The sequence below is a fragment of the Hemiscyllium ocellatum genome, chromosome 49, assembly GCF_020745735.1.
Source record: "Hemiscyllium ocellatum isolate sHemOce1 chromosome 49, sHemOce1.pat.X.cur, whole genome shotgun sequence".
NCBI lineage: Eukaryota > Metazoa > Chordata > Chondrichthyes > Orectolobiformes > Hemiscylliidae > Hemiscyllium > Hemiscyllium ocellatum.
Window position 1 is genome coordinate 547790 of NC_083449.1, and position 20599 is coordinate 568388.

The following is a 20599-nucleotide window of genomic DNA, read 5'->3' on the forward strand; positions in this document are numbered from 1 at the left end:
AGTTTATGCATTTTTAATATATAAATAATCGAAGCAGCAATAACCTTCACCTTCGTTTATAGAATGGACAGAAATTGGCTTACCAGAAACACCAATAATAGCGAGGATGGGATAATACCCAGCTTGAATAATCCTCAGTACGGCTTCTATCCGCAATTCTATCCAGGCCCTATCCTGAGAAAGCCAGTAAAGACCCAAAGATAAACTCCTGTCCATTGTTGGAACATTCCAGTCTAAAAACATTCAGATTCTGATCCATTGTTAGAACATTCCAGTTGAATACTCTCAGATTCTGAACCATTTTTGTAACATTTCGGTGTAATGTTCTTTGAGTCTGATCCATTGTTGGAACATTCCAGTCTATTTTTCTAAGATTGTCTTGCTCTACCTTTCTCTGTAGCTGCTGATCCCAATCATCTTGAGGATGACACTGCCGCTGATTGAAGAAAGACCCTTATTAAAAGAAGAGAAAAGCATCCAGGGACACAGTTAGGATCTATGAAGACTGAAATCAATCACAGTCACTGATCAAACAGTTCAATTTAACCCCTTTCACAACAACCATGACAAATGGCAACAAGATTTGGTCTTCCTGAGACGTTGACATCGCTGATTGGTGGGCTAATGGCACGTCACGAATTGTAAAGTTAGATGTAAGGCTGAGAGATGATGCTTTCTGTTCACTAACTCAGTGATTCTCCTCTTTTTTGGCAGGGTAGGAATTGCTGAGCTCCTGAGGCTGTATCTGATTACCAGGCCTGCTGCATCCTTTGGCTTTATTTATTTCTTTGTGGCTTCTTAAGCAGTGCACCACTGTGGTCTGTACTGCATCCCTTGTTGGACAGATAGCTAGTGGATTACTGAGAGCTGAACAGTATTCCATTCTGGACAGATCGTTGAGTTGTACTGAGCCTGGTCTGCACAGTACTCATCTGGTCTTATACGCATCTGGGCTATTTATAACTTTGACATTTATCTTGCCAACATTGCCTGGCTTAGGTGGGGTTAGGCATTTTTGAGAGACCTACTACAGTTGTGTAGACGGTGTAGATACAGTTCATTCCTCGTTGTAATTGCAGCCGCGGCCTGGTCCTATACAGTGATGGCAAAACTCTCACTGAACCAGGAATCTTAGCTTTACCTTTCATCAGTTATTGCTGGGGTCTCAGCAGGAGTGGAAGGCAGTTAATCTCTCCTGGATGTACACACTCTGAGATTTCTCTCAGAATTGGCTTTTGATGTTCATTCCTCCTGGATTGGAGAACTACATGTCAGACAATATGTTTCCTGAATTGGTTTTTGGACACGTGTGAATTTCTAGGATGTTACCATATTGGAGCAGTTACTGTTTAGTAATTAAATAACCTATTAATCAGTTAAGTTTTCCAATAAATTAAGTAATTCCAAGTTCCTCTTTTTTGTTGTTTTTCATTGTCTACAGTGTTTGAATAAATTGCGTTTTGCTTAATGTCAAATATTTTAACCAAACGTATTACACCTGAAACACAGCACCTCACAATTATTTTAAAATAAGGAAACGTTCGAGCCGACCTTCACTATATATTATGAGAGGGGTCTGTTCGGGTCCATAACAAGAAGGACAGATATTCATGTTTTAATTGGATAATTATTTAACGGACAATAAGTTTCAGGAGCTGCAAATGTGTTGCTGGTCAAAGCACAGCAGGTTAGGCAGCATCTCAGGAATAGAGAATTCGACGTTTCGAGCATAAGCCCTTCATCAGGAATAAGAGAGAGAGAGCCAAGCCGGCTGAGATAAAAGGTAGGGAGGAGGGACTAGGGGGAGGGGCGATGGAGGTGGGATAGGTGGAAGGAGGTCAAGGTGAGGGTGATAGGCCGGAGTGGGGTGGGGGCGGAGAGGTCAGGAAGAGGATTGCAGGTTAGGAGGGCGGTGCTGAGTTGAGGGAACCGACTGAGACAAGGTGGGGGGAGGGGAAATGAGGAAGCTGGAGAAATCTGAATTCATACCTTGTGGTTGGAGGGTTCCCAGGCGGAAGATGAGGCGCTCCTCCTCCAGCCGTCGTGTAGTTGTGTTCTGCCGGTGGAGGAGTCCAAGGACCTGCATGTCCTCGGTGGAGTGGGAGGGGGAGTTAAAGTGTTGAGCCACGGGGTGATTGGGTTGGTTGGTTCGGGCGGCCCAGAGGTGTTCTCTGAAGCGTTCCGCAAGTAAGCGGCCTGTCTCACCAATATAGAGGAGGCCACATCGGGTGCAGCGGATGCAATAGATGATGTGTGTGGAGGTACAGGTGAACTTGTGGCGGATATGGAAGGATCCCTTGGGGCCTTGGAGGGAAGTGAGGGAGGAGGTGTGGGCGCAAGTTTTACATTTCCTGCGGTTGCAGGGGAAGGTGCCGGGGGTGGAGGTTGGGTTGGTGGGGGGTGTGGATCTGACAAGGGAGTCACGAAGGGAGTGGTCCTTGCGGAACGCTGATAGGGGAGGGGAGGGAAATATATCCTTGGTGGTGGGGTCCGTTTGGAGGTGGCGGAAATGGCGGCGGATAATACGTTGTATGCGCAGGTTGGTGGGGTGGTAGGTGAGAACCAGTGGGGTTCTGTCTTGGTGGCGGTTGGAGGAGCGGGGCTCAAGGGCGGAGGAGCGGGAAGTGGAGGAGATGCGGTGGAGGGCATCGTCGATCACGTCTGGGGGGAATCTGCGGTCCTTGAAGAAGGAGGCCATCTGGGTTGTGCGGTGTTGGAATTGGTCCTCCTGGGAGCAGATGCGGCGGAGACGAAGGAATTGGGAATATGGGATGGCGTTTTAGGTTTCAGGAACATGGGTTTTGACAGTGGAATGCGACGAGCTGGATGACTGATAACTCTATCAGGAATTATATCAGATACACAATCCACCTCACAGACCCAGCCCAGATACGTATAAGACCAGATGAGTACTGTGCAGATCAGGCTCAGTACAACTCAACAATCTGTCCAGAATGGAATACTGTGCAGCTCTCAGTAATCCACTAGCTATCTGTCCAACAAGGGATGCAGTACAGAACACACTGGTGTATTGCTTAAGAAGCCTAGACAAAACGGTCTGTCCAGCATGGGTGATATGTAGCCCACACCAGAGTCTTCCTCTATAAATGCGGACAAGGTATCATGTTCAGTGTGGGGGGGGGGCTGCATTGTGAATAGCAGTGATTGCATCTGTTAACCATCCCACCATGCAGAGCTGTGTGCACCACCCCATTGCATTGTTCAGTAACACTGTGTTAGATCCCTGCCCAGTGTGGAGAAACTAGCAACCTATGCTGGAAGTGATACAGTATGCAGCTCCCGTCCATTTACAGCTCCATGCCCCCATTGTGCAATGACAAGGGATGTGGTGGGTGTGTAAATCACTGGCAGAGAGTGATGACAGAAGAATCAGTTAAAATACCTACAAACAAAAACATTTTGTGAACAAGAAAAAGAGAGATTGAGAGACGACTTCATGGAAGATCACAGGTTTCAGAATGCTGAAATGAAGATATTTCAAGAGCATCCTACAGCATGTGCCAGTAATCTTAGGAATGATGGGTAAATGGGACATTGGTGTCAGTTAAGATGATGGAGTATTGTGGATAAGCATTTGTTCTGCAGCATTGTAACTGGGAGTGAGGTTAGCAGAGTGTATGACTCATTGGGCTGAATCGAACAATAGTTTGTCTCAGTGCCATTTTCATTGAGTGTTACAGAGGGATTGTCTGTACGAGGCTGAGCTAGTTTCTTGGTACTATCTTATGGAACTCACCTCATTAACTACCCGCCCCACCACATGGTGTCACTCTCATTCAATTGTGCTCCCTCTACTGCATGCAGCTCCCTCTCTCTCTCTCTCTCTCTCTCTCTCTCTCTCTCTCTCCACCCCCCTCACTTTTGCAATACCCCCACACGGCGATAGAATGTTCTAAGGAATGCCAATTATGGAATGTTCCAGACAACGTTCCAAGTAATTCCAATTGGCAGAAAAATGTCAGTGCCCCAGTATGTAATACGTAAGGGGAAGGAGTAGAAATGTATGTTTTAAAATCACATACTATTCAAATCCATCATGAGACCATTCAACCATTTAAACGTGCTGTAGTATTAATACGATTGGGGGTGATCTGATTGTGTCCTGAGCTCCATCTTAGAAGAGCTTCAGACACTCAACCCCTTGGGTTTATGTCACTAACTAGACGACACTGAAGAACTTTTACCCCGGTTTTCTTCAAGCACCTGTTCGAGGCCATTTCCCATGGGGAATGAACTCTCCTAACAATATATTCCACCAGCTTTATACGTCTATGTACACAGTTTTACACAGTTCAATCAAAAATATACTCTAATTTTATGGTTATCATTACAAATTGCAATCAATAATTCTGGTTATTTCATTTGTCTCACCTTATCGTATTCAGCTAAAGACAGCTTCTAAACACTTTTCTCATTATAACATGCAAATCATAGCAAAGAACAGTTTTATCCTTAGCGATTATCTTGACTGTTCTCTGACTTCTCCGTTTTCCTTGTTATGAAAATTTCTATTGCCCTTTGTGAGTTTTTCTGTACGTAGTAATTACACAGTGTCCCACGCAGTTGACTGGACGGCTAGTTTGCGATGCACAAGGGAAACCAAAAAGCTGAGGTTCAATTCCCCACACTGACAGAGGTTACCATGAAGGGGACGCTCTGTCAACCTTACCCCATCACCCGAGGTGTGGTAACCCTCAGCTGAAACCACCACGAGTGGTCTCTCTCTCTCTCGATTGACAGAGCAGCCCCATGGTCCTTTGGAACTGTATTCTACCACTATTAACATTTTAAAATGTTATCCATGTCATCATTTCATTTTGTCTTATATTCCTGGATGTTGTGGAGCAGCGTTATTTTGTACCACTGTCAGCATTAACCCCACACTATACATTCCTGCCCATTCCCCAAAAATCCATGACTCCATGATTATTTATGAAACTTGCGGATTGTGTCTCAAAAAACTTCAATATCCCCGCCTCCAATTATCTGCAAAAAAATTAACAAAAACTCAAAAACAAAATTAACGTCATATCTGTGTCAGATTTTTTTTTTGGGTCCTTACCTTAGGAAGGCTTTAATTGCATTGGTAGCATTTCAGAGGTGTTTCACTTCACTGCGATAAGAGCTTATATTACGGGGGCTTTAACAGGTTACTCTTGGAATGAGACATGATTTGATTTAAACACACAAAACCTTGAGGACAGTGGATCAGGTAAATGCACACTGGGAGTTTTCATAGGCAAAACGTTGCGTCATTTTTGTAGAACTTCGACAATGTTGAAGCATGACCTTCTGCCCATTGAGTCCGCACTGACCCACTGAAAAGCATCACAAATAGCCCTGTCCCTCTCCACGTAACCCAGTTTTTTCCCATGACTAACCCACCTAACCTACACATCCCTGGGCACAATGGGCAATCTGGTATGGTCGATCCACGCTAGGTTGTGGAGGGAAACGGGAGCACTGGGAGGAAACCCACACAGATACGAAGTGAATGTTTAAACTCCACATAGAGGGTCACCCAAGGTTGGAATTAAGGTCAGCTGGTTGGTGATGTGAAGCATCAGTGCTGAACACAGATCCACCATGGCCCATCCAGGGTTAACTCAAACAAATCCTCGACTGTCCCTGAATGCAATATTGTACAACACGAATTCGAGGAAAATAACCAGTTACTTTCCAAAAGCATAACATAGAAACGAAAGAAATGGGAACAGGAGAGGTCTATTCGGCCCCTAAATCGTGCACTGTCATTCAATAACAAAATGGCTTATCTACTCCAGGGCTCAACTCCACTTGCCTGCTAAACCCTTGTATCCTTCAACTCGCTGATATGTCAAAAACCATTCCACTCCGTCTGTAAATACATTCAGTGTCCCAGCCCCCACAACTCTCTGTGTTCGGGTATTCCAGATATTCACTACCTTCAGAAAGAAGACAGTTTTTGAATTTCAGTTTAAATTCAGTATCCCTTATTCTGTACCTACAATCCCCGAATTCAAGACTCTGGCCAAGAGTGGACCCATATTCTCTACATTTACCTTTCAGCCTTATCTGAATTTTATAAGTTTCAGTCACATCACCCACATTCATGTCAGCCACAATGAATAATCGCCTTGCCAATTTAGATGTACTCAATAATTCAACCTTTTCATCCCAGGAACCCGTCTAATGAACCAACTTAGTTATTTGCTTCATCAGCATACTAACTTTATGTTTCATGCACAGAAACACTCCAATCCCTTTGAACTGCTCCTTTTTTGGGAGTCATTTCCATTAAATAACAGCTTGACTTTTGGTTCTCAGTGTTATCCACAAATCCGGATGGAAACTACACTCAGCTTGCACCGTCGGGCTATCAGTATAGATGGTCAATAACTGATGCCATCGGACTGATACTTGTGGCACTCCACTTGATACATTTTATCATAAAGATCTATTGATCATTACACTCCAACTTCTATGTGTTATCCAATCGTCATTCCATCAAATATATTTTTCGTCATATTATGAGCTCCTGTATTGCGTAAACAACAACACTCAGCCCCAAACTTCATACTGTGATATATTTTGTGATACCTTATGGAAAATCTCTGGAATGCCTCAAGTCTACCAGTTCGCTTTCATCAAGTTCGTTTGTTACATTGTCAGGGGTATCCAGATAAACTTTGCATGTTTTTTTTTTATAGATCCCCATTCATAAAGCCATACTGACTATGCGTGAATTATTTCTAAATGTGCTACAATTCCCTTCTTAATAACAAACTCTCGCAGATTCACAACAATAATGGTGAAGCTAAATGGTTCCTGCTTTCAGTCTCGCTCCTTTCTTGAAGACAGGCGCCACATTGAAGGTACTCCAGATTCGCAGAACAACTCCTGTAATCCAAAGAGTTATGGAATATTTTACACAGTGCCACCAGTCACTCTGTAACCACTTCCTTTAAAACCAACTATGAATTTCTGCTGACGTGTGCCACCTTTACACTTCTCTATTTGTTTTAAAAAAAACTTTTTCCTTTTGTTAGAACTTCTCTACTAATACCATTGTGTTTATAGCATTGAAATATTTACAGTGCCTCACCTTGTAAGGATCAATGTAAAGTATTGGTGTAAATTACCTGCAAATTCCCTCTGGGAAATTCCCCCGTCATACCCTCCAAATATTCTCAATATACTTTCCTGACCTCATTTCCACAAAAAGTCACGCACTCATCCTGATGTTCTTTTGTTATCAACACAGAAAATCTCATGCTGCTTGTTTTTATATTTCTTGCTAATTTACTTCCATCGTATCTTTTATTTCTTTTCCCTCACTTTCTAGATTCATACAGCGATATCACCCACACACAGACCCTTTGGTCCAACTTGTCCATTCTGACTAGGTTTTCCAAACTAAACTAGTTCCACCTGCTTGCACTTGTCTCATATGCCTCATTAATATGTTTGTCCATCTGTCTTTTCAATATTGTAGCTGTATCTACCCCTTTTCCTCTGGCAGCTCATTCCATGCACACGTCACCGTCTGCATAAAAAAAGTTGCTTCTTCGTCCCTTTTAAGTGTTCCCCTTTCACCATAAAGCTATGTTCTTCATGTTGGAATCTCACTATACTGTCGAAAAGACGTTGGCTATGCAACCTATCCATGTCTCTCATGATTTTATACGTTTCTATAATTTCACCCCCTCAACCTCCTACACTCCATCTGATATTAACTTCAAGACCAAGCATTTAAAAATAATCACTGCAAATTTGAAACAATATTAAAAGCGAATGGCAATCAACACTCAGCCCCAAACTTCATACTGTGATTTGTTTTCTCCATATTACATCACTAAGGCAGCATGAAAGTCTTACTAGTACCAATGAGTAGTCAAACACCTGAATTTCTTTGTCTGAAGGGGGCGAAGGTCTCTACAGTGAAAACGTGTCTCTGCCCAAATCTATGTAATGCCACATAGGCAACATTCTTCCTCCTTGACTCCCTATTTGGTTGTGCCTTCTTTAGCTTGCGCTCAGTATAGAGGACCCCTTTCCCCAACTCACATCTTAACTTAAACCCATTTTACATCATCTTCTCCTTCACTACTGATAAAAGCCCGATTTATCTTTTGCCACATCCTCTTTACACTGTCATCCATCCCCCACCTCTGACAAGGGAATAAAAAAGCCCATTTTCCAATCATTTGCAATTATGAACAAGTGTCCTACTGGACTTGAAACGCTAACTCTGTTTCTATGTCTCTCCAAATGGTGCCAGGCATGCTGAGTTTCTCCAGAATAGGCACACCACAATTTTTCAATTAAATAAACAACTTTGGATACTGAAATAAAAATACAAAAAATACTGTAAGATCTGGGAGCTTTGTAGAAGAGACACTTAACCGAAAGATTAACTCTGCATTCACTCCAGGATGTGCTGCCAGACCTGCATAGTTTGTTCAGCAATTTCTGTTTTTGAACAAGTTCCAAAATTGTGTGTCAAAGCTGCTCATCCGCCCTGTTCAGCATGGACTGCCATACACCAGCAAGTGAACGATAACACAAGGTGCACACATTCCTTGGTTCCATAAGTTTGGCATCACTGATACGATAGAGCTTGTAATCATGGTCAGGGAGAGGAACAGAGGGACGCACATTCATTTCAAACACAGAAGACGGCATTGTAGGAAAGGAAGAGATTCAGATGAATATGTTAAAGTGTTTGAGTAATGTAACAAATTGGAGGCGTGACACCCGGGAGAAACCCTCTGCAGAATGAGGATATGAAAATGGAAGTGTTACCACATCAGAAAGTAGGTTACGTCACTGTGAATAGGGCTGATGTGTGAATGGGTCTCGATGTGAACTGCAAAATTGTCGAATTCTGATTATTTTTATGCTCGTGTGGCGTTTTGTTATCTGACATTCTGATAACACCAAACATGGAGATGAACATCACTCTTGCGACTAATTTCAAAGAAATATAATACACCTAAAGCGAGGAATGGTCACTACCTGAATGGAAATGAACTGTCGGAATATGGTAAACAGGCAGAGGAAGGAGCTATCTTTCCTTTGTTCTTCTCTCACGGGATGTGTGCAGCCCTGGTCAGGCCAGCATGTTATACTGATCTGAACTTGAGTGGCTGGTTCAGCTGTTCTACAGGACAGTAAAGAGTAAACTACATTGCTGTGGATTTACAGTCACACAGAGACCTGACCAGGCAAGGATGACCCATTGCCTTCTCAAAAGGACATGAGGCAAACAGATGGGCTTTTTTTCTCACAAATGTTAATGGTTTCATTTTAATTATATCAATTTCCTTTATGAGATTTCAATGGATTATTATTCGGGGGTAATAGGTTAAGAGTGAATGACTTGAGCACTATACACTGCCTTACATCGACAGATTCTGTGCAGAGAACAAGTTGAACATCTCAAGCCCAATTATTGTGTAATGGACACGTGGTTTGAGGAGACTTGAAGAAACAGCTTTATCGGATTTAACAAAAGAACAAACGATGGCTCATTCAGGAATTGCACTGATGTTGAGGAGGAGACTGGGATATCATAACAGTGGTATTGAACGGGATTGGTGGGGGAGGAGGATATGGAAATATACATCTGCGCAGGACAGAAAGGATTATGCAGTTTGAGAATAGTTTGGTTCCTTCTCGCATATCAGTGAGTAATTTGTAAATAGTAATTGGCTTCATATATTTTATAAGGAAAGGAAGTTTTGATTGGAACCGAAGACATTGATTTCCATTTTCTAAAATTTACATATCATGAGCAAAAATTCAGTTCAACCCAGTTTAACAGTCAAAGGAAATGACTTGCTAGGAACACCAACCATCGCGAGGATGGCATAGTATCCACCCTGAATAATCTAAAGAATATTCTGGATCCGCCATGCTAATGATATCTAAGGCGAGAAAGAAGATAAAGACCCAAGGATAAACTCATGTCCATTGTAGGAACATTCAAGTCTAATGATCTCAGATTCTGATCTCTCCACCCTTTCCCTCTGGTGCTGCTGATCCCTGTTAGTGCTGTCGGTGATGCTCCCTCTCATACAATGGGATAATACATTGACATATCCCATTTATCGTTTAACGATGGAAACCCTCCACTGGGATATTTATAATCCACAGAAATTGACAATAATCAGTCAGTGAACAAATATCTCCAGTTACCCCCTTTCAATTCAATACTAATTTTATTAAAATTCAAAATAACGTTTTAAGTTTACACATTCAGCATGAGCTATGTGGGAGTAACTGAGGGAAGGGATGTTGGAGATGGCAAATTGTTTGTGTGTAATCATTCAATCTGCCTTGGGTATGGGAATAGTGACAGAGGATTGTTGGAACATAAACCAGTGTCTCCATTTATAAATGGAAACTTACAGCCTAAAATTATTGATCAGTGATTATATTGATGAGTGACCTTTTATGGTTCATAATCTGATGGGAAAATGTGCTTAAAACAACGTGGATTATAACGGACAAACGGCATGGATATGTTAACAGAGAATTGTACGTGACAAATACAATTCAGATTGTTATTCGAGGATCAGAAGAGGCAAGTGAGGGTCATGCTGTTGACGTTATTGATGTCAATGAACTATGATGAAGTATCATTTATTGGATTTCAATTACTGTGTGATTATGACATTGGGGATGAGACAGAAATCAGAGAGAATTGGAGGAAATGGTTGCTGAGACTGGAGGGAGAGAAAATGATATTGCCAGTTATCAGTATTGGAATGTGCCTCTTTATAAAGCATAAGATCGATTCAGGACCCATCTCTAGTGAGGGATGAGGACAGCCAACATTAGCAAGACCAGAAAACATAGGAGCAGAAATTTGGCCTTTCAGCCCATTGAGTCTGCTCCGCCATTTGATCATTGCTGTTAAGCTTTTCAACATCACTCTCCCGCTTTCTCCCCATAATCCTTGATCCCCTTAACAATCAAGAATCTATTGATCTCAGTCTTAAATATACTTAATGACCTGACCTCTACATCTTCTGTGGGCGTGAATTCCATAGATCACCGACTCTCTGGCTGAAGAAGTTTCTCGTTATGTCTGTTCTAAAAGGTCTTCCCTTTATTTTGGGCCCTCGAGTCCTAGTCTCTGCTATCAATAGAAACATATTTCCAACATACTCTCTGTCCACGTCATTCATGATTTCGTAACTTTCAATTAGATTCCCCAGATCATTCTAAACTCCATCAAATATCGACCCAGAGTACTCAAATGTTCCACATATGGTAAGCTTTTCATTCCTGGGACCATTCCTATGAATCTTCTCTGAATATCCGCCAGAGCCATTGCATCCTTCCTGAGATACAGGGCCCAGAACTGCGCAGAATACTCCAAACATTGTCTGGCCAGAGCCTTGCATATATTCAAACCCATTTGAAATGAATAGCATCATTGTTTTCGCCTTCTTAACTCCTGACAACCTGCAAGTCTACCTTGAGAGACTCCTGGACTAGAATCTCAAAGTCTCTTTGCACTTCAGACTTCTGATTTTACTCCTAATATTGAAAATAGCCCATGCCTCTTGTCTTTCTGGTAAAGATTACGACCACACACATTCGCACACTGTACTCCATTGATCAGTTCTTGACCCAATCTCCTAAACATCCCACATCCTTCTGCAGGCGAAGGTGAGGACTGCAGATGCGAGAGATCACAGCCGAAAAGTGCGCTGCGAGAAAATCCGGTCTGGCAACATCCGAGGAGCAGGAGGTGCGACATTTCCGGCATATGCTCTTCGTCAGAATTGTGGAGGGTGGGAAAGGGGGCTGAAAGATAAATAGGAGCGGGTGAGGCTCGGAGGCTGGAAGCGTGGAAGGTGATAGTGAGACGAAGGTGGGTTGTGATCGTGAAGGTCAGGGAAGATTGACAGACTAGCCAGTTCAAAGGGCAGTGCGAAGTTGGAGTGTTAGATCCGAGATAAAGTGGCGGAAGGTGAGTTGAGGAAACTGGTGAAATTGACATTGATACCGTGTGGTTGTACGGTCCCAAGGTGGAGTTCCTCCAGGTGTTGGGTGACTTGAGTTTGGCAGTGGAGCAGCCCCAGGACTGGCATGTCCTTGGCGGTATGGGAGGGTGAGTTGAAATGTTCGGCCATAGGGTGGTGGGGCCATTGTTTGTGTGTGTGTGTGTGTGTGTGTGTGTGTGTGTGTGTGAGAGAGAGAGAGAGAGAGATATTCCCTGAAACGTTCCAAAAGTTGACATGCTGTCTCCTCAATGTACAGGAGAGTAGGAACACAATGGACACAGTACAATGTCTATGGGGTGTGGAAAGATCCTTTGGGGTCTTGGAAGGAGGTGGAGGGGGAAGTGTTGGCACACATTTTACACAACTTGGGATGGCAAGGGAAGGTGCCAGGAGTGGATGATGGCTTGATGGGGAGTGGGGGCGTGCGCCTAATGAGGGAGTCATGGAGGGAATGGTCACTGCAGACAGGTCAGGTGAGTGGACAGATACATGGCAGATGCAGTTTAATGTGGATAAATGTATTATTATCCACTTTGGTGGCAAGAACAGGAAGGCGGATTACTACCCCAATGGTGTCAAGTTGGGTAAAAGGGCAGTACAAAGAGATCTGTGTGTTCTTGTACACCAGTCAATGAAGGCAAGCATGCAGGTACAGCAGGTAGTCAGGAAAGCTAACAGCATGCTGGCCTTCATAACAAGAGGGGTTGAGTAGAGAATCAAAGGGGTTCTTCTGCAGCTGTTCAGTGCCCTGGTGAGACCATATCTGGAATATTGTGCACAGTTCTGGTCTCCAAATTTGAGGAAAGACATGCTGGCTATTGAGGGAGTGCAGCGTAGGTTCATGAGGTCAATTCCTGGAATGGTGGGGCTATCTTATGTTGAAAGATTGGAGCGAATGGGCTTGTATACCCTTGAGTTTAGAAGACTGAGGGTGATCGGATTGAGATGTCAAAGATTACGAAAGGATTGGACACTCTGGAAGCAGGAAACATGTTTCCACTAATGGGTGAGTCCCAAACCAGAGGGTACAGCTTAAAAATAAGGAATAGGCCATTTACGACAGAGATGAGGATAAACGTTTTCACCCAGAGAGTGGTGGGTGTGTGGAATGCTCTGCCCCAGAAGGCAGTGGAGGCCCAGTATCTGGATTTGTTTTAAGAAACATTTGGATAGAGTTCGCAAGGATAATGGAATCAAAGGTTATGGAGATAAGGCAGGAATAGGATACTGATTAAGAATGATCAGCCATGATCATATTGAATGATGGTGCAGGCTCGCAGGGCAGAATAGATTAGGAGATTGCACCTATTGTCTATTGTCTATAATGCTGATAGGAGTGGTGAGGGAAATATATCTCTGGTGGTGGGGTCTGACTATAGCTGGCAGAAATGGTGGACAATGGTGAGTTGTATCTGGAGGTTGGTGGACTGGAAGTTGAGGACCATGGGGTCTATTCTTGTGGTAGGAAGTGTGGGGTTCAAGTACAGAGGTGTGGGAAGTTGAGGAGATTCGTTGGAGCACCATTCTGCAAGCTCTCCACCTCTTCAATACTATCCGATCCTCTTCATATCTTTGTACTGTTGAATATCAGGTTGTGGGTGGCACGGTCACTTAGCACGGCTGCTTCACAGCGTCAGGGACCCAGTTTCGGTACCCACCTCAGGTGGCTGCCAGTTTGGGGTTTGCACATCCTCCCCATACCTGCATGGGTTCGCTGCTGGTGCTCTGGTTTCCTCCTGTAGTCCAAGCATGTGCAGATTACGTGACATTGGCATGCTAAATTGCCCATACATTAAGTAATTAGTCAGCTGAGAATGGGTCTGGTTGGGTTACTCTTCGGTGGGTTGGTGTGGACTTATTTTGCCAAAAGGCCTGTTTCCACACTCTAGTGATTCTAATACTAAAAATTAGCCAATGTGCCTAGATCGTTAACTGTATAATGTGAAATTTGTTGCTCCCAACACTGAGTCTTGTGAAACAATGGTTGTCACTGACTGCCATCGTAAGAAGGCACATTTTACCCTTACTCTCTGCTAGCTTCAATCAATGCTAGCACGTTGCCTCTGACATCAGGGTCTCCTTCTCAATAACCTCCAGTGTAGCAATTTGTCAAAGGACGTCTTGAGATGCAGGTAGATACTATCCATTGGTTCTCCTAATCTGCTCAGAACTTCCTCAAAACATTCTAATGGGTTTGTCAAGCATGAACGCCTCTTGATGAAACCATGCTAACTCTGCCCTATTTTACCATCTACATCCAAATATTCAGAAATCGCATCCTTCATGATGGATTTCAGGATCTTACCCACAACTGAGGTTAGGTTAATCAGTCTGGAATTTTCTGTCTTCTGCCTTAATCCTTTGTTAAACGGGATGTCACGTCAGCGATTTTCCAGTCCACGTTGCCCTTTCCTGATTCTAGTCATTCCTGAAAGATCACAACTAACGCTTGCACTAACCAAGGCTTGGTGCAGTCTATCTGGTCCACATTATTTTTCTACGTTCTGGCCATTCAGTTTTCTAACCCGTTCTCTTTGGTGATGACCACCACACTCCGTTCTTCCCCTCAATCTGTTGAATTGTTGGGAAATTAATTGTGTCTTCCACTGTGAAGACTGACGCAAAGTTCCTCAGCCATTCCTTTGTTCCCCACCACTACCTCTCTGGCATCATTTCCATTATTTATTTTTGCCTCTCTTTTGAAAGTTATATATCTAAGTGGCTAGCTTACCCCCTTATTTAATTTCCTCCCCCTTATGCATTTTTGTTGCCCTCTGCTGGTCTTTGTAAGCTTCCCAATGCTTTGGTTTCACATTGTTATTCTCCCAGTCAATTCTACCTGGCTTCTCCCTTATGCCTCTGCTGTTGCCCTTATTCAGCTGAAGTACTGTTGACTCTGATTCTATCTTCTGCCTCATAAATTGTAGAATAAATTCAACCATGTTATGATCGCTGCTTCCGACGGCTTCCTTCAATTCAAGCTCCCTTATCTAGTCTGCCTCTTTGCACAACACGAAAACCAGTATGGCCTTGTCCCTCGTGGACTGCATCACAAGTTACTCAAAAAAAATCTTGTAGACATTCCATGAATTGCTTTTCTTACAATCCACTACCAATCTGATTTTCCCAATCCCCCTGCATGTTGAAATCTCCCGTGATCACTGTAGCCTTGCCTTTCCTATACTTCTTTTCTATCACCTGATGTATCTGATTGCTCAGCTGCTCAATACTGTTTGGAGGCCTGTATAAGATTCCAACGGTGGTTGCTTTAACATTGTGCTTCCTCAATGTTACCCATGCAGATTCTACACCATCTGATCCTATGCTATTTCTTGCTATTGATTTAATTTAATAAGGCATCTCCACCTCGTCAGTCCACCTGCGTATCTTTTGAATATGGTGCATACCCTTGAATATTTAGCTCCCAATCCTGATCCCCTTGCAGCCTTATCTCCGTGATGCCCATCTGGGTCACGAATTCATTTACCCTATTCTTTATACAGATATAACACTGTCAGTCCTGTATTAACCATCCCTCCTCTCATTGTCATTCGTTTTCCAGTGTGCTTGAAGTTTGTTTGTTAATCATTTCTAGATACTCTATCCTATTTATATCCGTGATGGAGATTTTAATAATCTATCCTGAATTAAATTAGATTAGATTAGATTACTTGCAGTATGGAAACAGGCCCTTCAGACCAACAAGTCCACACCGACATGCCAAAGTGCAACCCACCCATACCCCTACATTTACCCCTTACCTAACACTACGGGCAATTTAGCATGGCCAATTCACCTGACCCGCACATGTTTGGACTGCGGGAGGAAACCGGAGCACCCGGAGGAAACCCACGCAGACACGGGGAGAACGTGCAAACTCCACACATTCAGTCCCCTGAGGTGGGAATTGAACCCGGGTCTCTGGCGCTGTGAGGCAGCAGTGCTAACCACTGTGCCACCGTGTGGCCCACAATTCTGCACTTTAACCTCCTCTTTTAATTCAGGTTTCTAATTACCCCTATAACTGATTCCCGTCCCCCCACCCCCACCCCCACCACCACTCCTATTCCAGTTACATCCCCGTCTACCGCCCTGGTTATGCAATTCATTCGGACTCTGGTCCCGGCGTGGATCTGATAAAGGTTGTCCCAGCAGAACAGGTCCTTTCTTCCCCAGAAATGAAATGTGTTTATTCAACACAAATTACAGGGACAACATGATTTTCTGGACAAACCAAAATGTGAAATGTACAAAGAAATAAGATTGTTAAAATACACTCATGAAATCGAGCTATATGAAGTGAAATGTGGATTACTAAACCATGGAAGTGGTGTGCAAACCTTTTCAGTCATTACTTGACCCACAGCTGAGATGCTGATATCCCCTCTGACAGTAATCCCCCTCACTGAGATTCTCTGGTCCAGTCTCTCGCACAGTGTCTCAGGAGGTTATCAGTTCCTGCTACTGTTGGCACAGTCTATTTCAATTAACCCACCTCCTCTCTGGAGCCAGTCAATTGGTCTGTTGGATTCTGTTGAGCTGTCAGCCACTCAACTCTGTGGTCTTATAGAAGATAAATGATCTGGGATCACAAACAGTATCAGCATGGTACTCGCAGGGAAAGGCTCCCAGACAAAGAGCTTGCTGTTCAGGGGAATTTTTAAATAAAACTTTCATCTTCTGTCTATTTCTCCTCATGCTGCCTCCTGATCTATCTAATTTCATCCCCGTTTCACAACCCTTCATTTCTCACTCAGTCTGTCACTCCGTTCTCCTCTCTGTTTATCTCCCTTCACATTTTTTATTTCTATTTCATTCTCTCTCTGTCTATTTCCAATAACTCTCTCTGCTTACAGATAGTGTAGTTGGAGAGCTCGTGGATGTACGAAGGACTGAATGGCTTCTGTCTGTGCTCTATTAATTCTGCGGTTCTCTGACCCACACTAAAAACGTTAGGTGCCTGGAGATACAAGCTGGTTCAGTGAAGGACACAGGGCACAATCATCCATTATCCCTTGCTGTTCTGTGTATACAGCGACTTCAAAATATCTGTTCAAATAAAATTGATTGAAATTCGAACAGTCGGGAGGATGTTCACCAGATGATATTGCAATCAGGATTTAATAAACAGTCACCACACACAATAGGTGGATTTGTCTGATAGCTCGTCCTCCCAATTAATACTCCCTAGCTCCTGCCTGATAATGACGTAACTTGCCTTACTCTAATTCCATAGCTTCTCAAAAGCTCCTGACTTATCCATGTTCTTAGTTATCTTAAAACTGAAGGAGTTTCCAAAATGTTTCCACAATGTTGTCCGCCTGAAATGTCAGTCACCTGTCCAGGCTCGTTAGCCAATACGAGGTTCAGTATGGCCCTTCCTATAGTGGACTATTCACATACCGTTCCAAGTAACCCGCTTGGATGCATCAAACAAATTCTGCCCCGTCTAAGCCATTGCTCTCAGGGAGTCCCAGTCAATATTGGGGATGTTGAAGTCACTCACTGTGACAACACTGTTTTTATTACACCTTTCCATAACTGGTCCACACATTTGTTCTCAAAGTCTCAGTGGCTGTTGAAAGGACCGTAGTATAATCCGAATAACAGTAATTGCATCAATCTTATTTTTGTGCGGTACTCATATTGCCTCAGTGAATGAACCCTCCAGCACGACCTCTGTGAGTGCAAATGCAACATTATCCCTGATTAGTAATACAACTCCTCCACCTCTTTCACATTCTCTCCATCTCGTCTAACACAATAAAACGCTGGAACGTTGAACGCCCAGTCCTGTCCCTCTCCAATCTACGTGCCTGTAATGGCTGCAACATCATGGTCCCATGTATTTAGTCAGTTTGTAAGCTCATCTGCCTTACCCATAATAATCATTGCGATGACATAAACACACTTCAGCAGAATACCATCAGGTCCTCATTCGAAAGGATACACACAAGAAGGACGGGATGGACCTTAATTGGCAGCAATCTCTCATATGGGGATCATTGGGATTTGAAGGTCGGTAGGATGTACGCAAGAAGGATGGGATAGACCTGAACTGGCAGAGATATCCTGGCAGGCAGGTTTGCTGTTGTCACGCAGGAGGGTTTAAACTAGTGTGGCCGTTGGCGGGGGGTGGGGGGGGGGTGGGGCACAGTGGGAACCAGAGCAGTACGTCCACAAGTACACGACTGAAGCGGGTTGGCGACTAATCCCAGTACAGCTAAGACCAACAACAAACAAGCAGAAGTTACTGAGCACAATGGGCCTGGCAGTCTGAAGTACTCTGATTATAATGTGAGGAGTATGACAGGCAAGACAGATGAACTTGGAGCTTTGGTGAGTATATATAACTGCTATGTTAATATTGTAGAGATTTGCTTGAGAGAGGGACTCGGGAATCCCAAAGATACACATACCGGAAATGCTACACCCTCTACCAGTTCTTTGCCCATGTATTTAGTTGTACTACCATCCTATTCCTAACCTCATTGGCACATGAAATAGTCTTGTCGCACCAAAATTTAAATATCATTTCAGCACAACTCCGGCAAGACCTTTTTTTCTTTCAAATGGATAGACTTGACAATAAATACTTAAGTGTGAATTCATTAACTGGGAAAGAGGAGTCCTCTGAATCAGTCCAGTGGTGACAGGATCTGATATCTATCACCTCCATCAAACCTGCTTGAAAATGAACACCATTTTTCCAGAGCTGCGCATAGGGAAGGGGAGTGAAGCAAGGGCTGCCGGAAGGTTAGGGTTTAATTTATATCTGGGCAGTGGCTATACCGAGATACTATACGTATATCTCCCTAACGCCCCGCTCCACTAACCAGAAGAAAAAGTTCTTATAAGGTAAGGCTTTTATTTCTTAAGCATCTTTTTCATTTATTTAAGTGCATTGTTTGGTTTTAGTTAGTTCATATAAAGTTAAGCTTACAATGGCAAGGGATGTCAGACCCGTGGCATGTGACTATTGCTTAATGGGGGAGCTTTGGAACTTGTCTGACGTTCCTGACTCTTAAATTTGCAAGAAGTGTGTCCAGCTGCAGGTGTTGTTTGACGGCTCTGGAGCTAAGGATTGACTCACTGTGGAGCATCGGTGATGCTGAGGAGGTAGTGGATAGCACATTTAGTGAACTGGTCACACCGCAGGTTATGATTGCTAAGCGAAACAGTAAGTGTCTCCAGCTAGCACATGATGCAGAAATAACACATCCCCCAACTCGCCATCGTTATTGTATTTAGCTAGTGCTGAATTTGTTTTTTTCTATTTTTAACTGTATTTATATCTCTGCTCATGCAACTTGTAACCAATAGATGACCAAAATTCAATTTAAGGCAGATTCATATTTCGCAGAATCCCAATTAGCCATCAAATCACATCCTTCCTCTGTCAAACTTGCACATTATCATCTGAAAGAATTCTGGTAGACTTGTCAGCGAGTTCTCTCCTTGACAAATCATGCTGACGCAGCCCTATTTTGCTATGCACCTCCAATTACTGCATTACAAGGGCCCAGTTCTTCAGCGAAATATCCCAGACCAAGCCATCTCCAGCTGCTTCATCAATATACTTCCCTCCATCATAAGTTCAAAAGCGTGCATGTTCAATGACAAATGTGCAATTATAACCACCCACAACTCTTCAGTTGAAATTTAACATAGCACAATCAATTAGAGATTGGGTACTTTAGAGTTAGTCCTATGCAATGAGAAAGTTTAATCAATAACGTTACTACAATGGACCGTGTGAGATCTGACTGTGGCGTAGTTCATTCTGAAACCAGAGATTGGAATTCAAACAAAGGAAACTCAAAGGGTATGAGTGGCAAGTTGGCTGAGTTGGAAAGTTGGTGGCTTGGGCAAATCACTAAAAGCTTTGCCAGGAGACAGGCAATAGCTAGAATTTGAAAAGATGCATCATTTATAACACACAATGATTCTTCAAATACATAAAAATCTAATTGAAGAGATAAATCAGCCATGGCTAATGGGGCTGGTACAATTGAAACATTTAAAATGCATCTGGATGGGCATATGATTTAAAAGGGTTTAGAGGGATATGGACCAGGTGCTGGCAAATGGGAAGATATGAGTTTGGGATATCTGGTTCAGCATGGACCGAATGGTCTGTTTCCGTGCTGTAAATCTCTATGATTCTACTCTGCGGCCTCATTGTTAATGGCTCGAAAACCCGATTAATGACCGATGTCAGGCTAACTGCCTTATGATTTCTTGTCTATTGCCTCCCTTCCTTCCCGGCACAGAGATTTTACATTCCGATTTTCCAGTTCTCCGTGATGCTCCCTGAGGACATTTATTTCTGAAAATCCACCACCATTGCCTCCACAATCTTCTCCTCTATTTCCTTCAGAACCTTGGCTTGTTATCCTTCCAGTCTGTGTGATTTATCCATCTTCAAACATTGCAGCTTCCACAGCACATTCTCATCAGCACCTACCACTGCACTCAGCTCTAGCACTTGACTGTCTTGAAGTTCTAGAATGCTGCTAGTTGTCAACCATTGTGAGGACTGATGCAAAGCACCTATTCAGTTCATCCTCCAATTCTTT